This window comes from Octopus bimaculoides, chromosome 4 (assembly GCF_046866305.1).
Source record: "Octopus bimaculoides isolate indiv1 chromosome 4, ASM4686630v1, whole genome shotgun sequence".
In the NCBI taxonomy this organism is placed as follows: domain Eukaryota; kingdom Metazoa; phylum Mollusca; class Cephalopoda; order Octopoda; family Octopodidae; genus Octopus; species Octopus bimaculoides.
In genome coordinates this window covers 20,388,716-20,394,055 of record NC_142931.1, presented here as the reverse complement: position 1 = coordinate 20,394,055, position 5,340 = coordinate 20,388,716, and positions in this window count along the sequence as shown.

Below are 5,340 nucleotides of genomic sequence, written 5' to 3'. Positions count from 1 at the left end.
ATTAGCAAACCTCATTTGAATATCAGAGAAATATACCTAATACATATAGTAAAAAGGTTAGATATGTGTAAATATTGACAGATAATTACGAAATTTGTAATTTTTAAGTGATCTCATATGAGATCACAGGTAGGTAATGGGTTAAAAACGAAACAACATATTGGATATGTCCTTGGGTAAAACAAACCATCATTCGCAGGCAAGTATGCTCTCGTAGCATGTACTATGCTTTTGCTAATTGCTTCAGGTGCCTAAGTAGTTGTGAGTAAACACCGGCATCCTCTCGACCATCACAAACGTGACTCAGCAGAATATCGAAGATGTAACTACAGGAAGGAAGAAGGCTGAATAGACATGAGCAACGTGAAATAAAGTGCCTTGCACAAGGATTCAACGTACCACGCGGTCTAAGAATCGTACTCATGAATCCATGACCGTGGGCCCAGTACCTTAACCACTAGGCTATGTACTTACAGCTCTATGAAACACTAAATCTGTAAAACAAAAGAAAGAATTACTGGAGGACCACGACGTTTGAGCATAGATTTATTCGATTAGGAATTAGCCTTGGACTAAGTAACAACAATAACGGTTTCAAATTTTGGCACAAGGCCAATAATTCCGGGGAAGGGAATAAGTCGATTAAATCAACCCCAATACTCAACTGGTACATATTTTATCGACCCCGAAAGGATAAAAGGTAAAGTCGACCTATGTGGAATTTGAACTCAGAACCCAAAGACAGACGAGATGTTGCTAAGCATTTTGCTCCGCAAGCAAACGATTCTGCTTGCACGCCACCTTAAAAAAATGTGAGATGCTTACAGCACCTAGGTTTCCCAAGCGGTCACACATCTAAGTACTCACTAGTCTCGATGATCGGACAAGAACCGATGCATTCAGCGTGATATGGCCATAAGCGACAATGTTACCAACTAATAAAAATCAATTGTAGCAACCTTCATCTGGTCACTCAACCTGCTAAAAAGATCATCACATTATGGATGTGATGATGTCTGTTTACATGTTCCCCCTCGATAAAACGTACTCGCTTTAGCCTGATGTCAAAGTTAACCGTTTGTAGGGACTCAATATTCTATATGTATACGATATTTGAAATATATACGTACATACACGCACATGCATGAAATATATACGTACATACGCAAACACAAACGCACAAATCCATCCATCCATCCATCCATCCATCCATCCATCCATCCATCCAAACAAACAAACAAACAAACAAACAATATATGTATGTCTGTTTTTAATCATTTAAATTCTTTCTTAGAAAAAGGAGCTGGTTTCCGACAAAGATACAAAGCTCCATCTTTGGAATGTAGATAACGAAAACAATGTCTTATTTTAAACCTGAGAAAAGTCTTGCATTGTTTTACTGTTTCGCTTACAGATTGTTTTCTGTTTACATATTGTATTTGTAATGCGCGATTTTTTTCCTTTAAAATCCAAGCAAGCATGTCTGTCTGTCTGTCTGTCTGTCTGTCTGTCTGTCTGTCTGTCTGTCTGTCTGTCTGTCTGTCTGCATTATTTATGTGGGAAGCAGGTTAAGGAGGGGGTCGACACTTTTGAGAGAGCACGTATTCTGCATGAAGAACTTAAGCGTGCTGCTCGAAAGCACACTGCCGGTGTAGTGAATGGGGAAAGCTTGGTTTGCAATGTTTGCAGTCGTGTATGCTTGTCAAGAGAAGGGCTCATTAGCCACCAACGGAGCCGCAAATGCAAAATATAAGTTAGTCCTAGAGCGCACAATGTTCCTGAAGGTCAGCAACGGTCTTCCTTGGTCACAAGTGGACGGCCATCATGTATGTATGTATGTATGTATGTATGTATGTATGTATGTATGTATGTATGTACGTATAAAGTGATCTGGTAGAATCGTTAGTACACCCCACGAAATGTTTAGCGGCATTTCGTCCGTTTTTACGTTCTGCGTTGAAATTCCGCCGAGGTTGACTTTGCCTTTCATCCTTTCGGGGTCGATAAAATAAGTATCAGTTGAGCACTTCGGTTGATATAATCGACTTAAACCTCACTTGAAATTGCTGGCATTGAGCCAAAATTTGAAACCTATACTCATCATGCATTAAAATAGTGTGACATAACTGTTTCAATATGTCGGTAACAAGGCGGCGAGCTGGCAGAAACGTTAACACGCCGAGTGAAACGCTTAGTATTTCGTCCGTCTTTACGTTCTGAGTTCAAATTCCGCCGAGGTCAACTTTGCCTTTCATCATTTCGAGGTCGATAAATTAAGTACCAGTTACGTACTGGGGTTGATCAAATCGACTGGGCCTCTCTCCCAAAATTTCGGATCTTGTGTCTAGAGTAGAAAAGAATATGTCAGTAGCTTAAATATGAGAATGACATTTGAAAAAATACGATCGTGGTTTGAAACACTTGCCACACTCGTGCAGCTGTAAAGCCGCACCAGTTGAAAAAAAAAACAAACAAAAAAACCCAAAGATTATTCTTTACACATATCCTGTATTGAGTCCTTTATTGAACTCTGGTCCTTCCGTTCTTCGAAAACTACAACACACACACACGCATGCGCGCACCTGCTTGCATGCATCCGTATATGTGTGTGTGCATTGATGTGTGCAATTCTCTCAACGAGATATCAAGTTAACTTTAGCTTTTGTGTTTACCCATGAGTAACCATAAAAAAAGAAACAAAAAAAAAAAGAATATATTTTCGCGCCTAAAGAACTTTTATCTTTGCAGAAAGATTTATTCATTCAATATTATAAATGAAAGAGGGGAGGTAGAGAGAGTTGAAACAGAGAGAGAGAGAGGGGGGGGGGGGAGAAGGTGCGAGATAGAGGGAGGAAGGGGGAAGAGGATTTGACATATATACTAACCAATGAGAGATTTTTTGTGGTCACTAACCAGCTAAAAATACTAGCCAAATATCCCTCAAATTTCACTGTTACCTTTAAAAGGGAAGCCATATTAGATGTAATTCTTGATATACGAAAAGTCAGGCTAGTCACGGATAGAATGCATTTATTTCATCATCTGCCCGATCTTGGTTGGCTCGGCTGAAAAACAACAATAGGTAAAATGAGAAATACGACTCGCGTCTGGCGAGTATATTAAAAATAAACAAAAAAAGAAAAATATCAAGAATAAGTGTGATTACAGTCAATACTAATAATAACAACAATACTAACAAGAAATGATATAAGAAAAAAAGAGCAGTCGAAATGTGAAAATTATGAATAAAACTAAACACATAATGATATGAATAAATATGTAATATTCAGTCGAAAGGATATATTTTATGGATGGAATGGAAATATTAATAAAACAGTCGCTATTTTCTGAAACAGCCGTGTGTGTGTGTGTGTGCATATGTGAGTGCTTGCTTCTGTGCGTATGCGTTCGTGTGCATGTCTGTCTTTGTGTGCGTGTGTGCGTGTGTGTGTGTGTGTGTGTGCGTGCGTGCGCGCGTGTGTGTATGCGTGTGTGTATATTTGTGTGTGTGTGTGTGTGAATGTATGTATGTCTGCCTCAGTGTCTGTATGCATGTACGCGTGTGCGTGTGTATGTGTGTGTTTAGGTGTGTGTGTGTGTATGTGTGTGTTTAGGTGTGTGTGTGTGTGTATGCATGTGTGTATGTATGTGTATATTTATGTGTGTGTGTGTATGAATGTATGTATGTCTGTATGTCTGTATGTATGTATGTATGTATGTATGTATGTATGTATGTGTGCGTGTGTGTGTGTATGTGTGTGTGTATAGGTGTGTGTGTGTGTGTGTGTGTGTGTGTGTGTGTGTGTGCCACTTTTGTGAACATATTGCAAGAATGTCTTTGATGTTTTGTTGTCGTGGTTTTAATTTCCGCATTCATTGTTCTTCAACAACCAGCTATTTACACGATATATTAGTTGTTGCTGGCCTGTAACGCCATCGGTTACCGACCGATCCAACTGCGACCACCACCACCTACTCTCGCCGAAACTGTCCCAACACCACAACAACAACAACAACTACTACTACTGCTGTTGTTGTTGTTGCTGCTGCTGCTGTTTTTGTTTGCTTACGTCCTCGTTAGAATAAGTGTTAGATTTAGAATAAGTACCGGTATCGATTTGATTGCCTAACCTGCCGAGGCGGTTTCACATTCCATGTACTCGTACTTCGTATTTTTTGTTGTACACGTTTCGTAACGTCCTGTGCCCACATATGCATATATATATATATATATATATATATATATATAGTTCAAAAAAACAATAACAAAAAAACAAAAAACAACAAAGTGAGGACGTGATATGGATAGTATTATTGGACGCTCAGGAAAGGAAAGAGAGAGTGTATGACGTTTCGGGCGTAGCCCTTCGTCGGAAAGATGGAAAGTTCGGAGAATGGAAGAACGGAGAAAGAGGAAAATGGTACCGATGCCCACGAGGTTATATATATATATATATATATATATATATATATATATATATATATATATATACGTATAGATGTAAGTATGTACATATACGTATGTGTATGTATGTATGTATATATACATACATATATATATAACTCCAATCTAATGATTGAAACAAGTGAAAGAATAAAATAAAATGAAATTTAAAAATTCTTTTATCCTTTTACTTGTTTCAGACATTTTGACTGCGGCCATTTGAGCACCTGGGTCGGTGTAATCGACTCACCTTCCCCATAAATTTGCTGGCTTTGTGCTAAAATTTGAAACCATATATAACAAGACTAATGAGATAGTCAAGAAATATATAACTACATTTCTGTAAATGTTTATCTTCATCTCTCCCTCCCTCCCTCTCTTTCTCTTTCTGGGTTCAAATCATTCCAAGGATCAACGTTGTCCTTGAATTCTCTAGAACTAAAGAAATAACTTGGATCCCATTGTACCGATGCTTAATTCCAATTCCAGTAGTAATAAATCCTCATGGTTTGTACGCAGTTAATAATAGACTGTTACCTTTTCACTGCAAGTAAGTGGCCTGAGACCATGTAGAATTGAACGTCGTGTTCAGCAGTTTAGTGAAACACCTGCAGGAGATTTAAACATCCAATTGACGAACCGGCATTTTTATTCCTTTTCTCCACGCCCTTTTCGCTTCTCTGTATGACTTCAATCAATAAAACTCCTCCGCCAACAAACAGTCTTCTCAAGCAGTATAATCAAAAGAAATTTCTGAATCGTTATGTAAAATGAATCTTTTATCACTTTATCTTTTCATGTTAAAGCTATCAGAGAATGTCATCGTGACATTATAAAGAAAGTAAACGACACAAAAAGTAAATTGCAAAGGAAGATGACCAAATAAAATTTGAAAT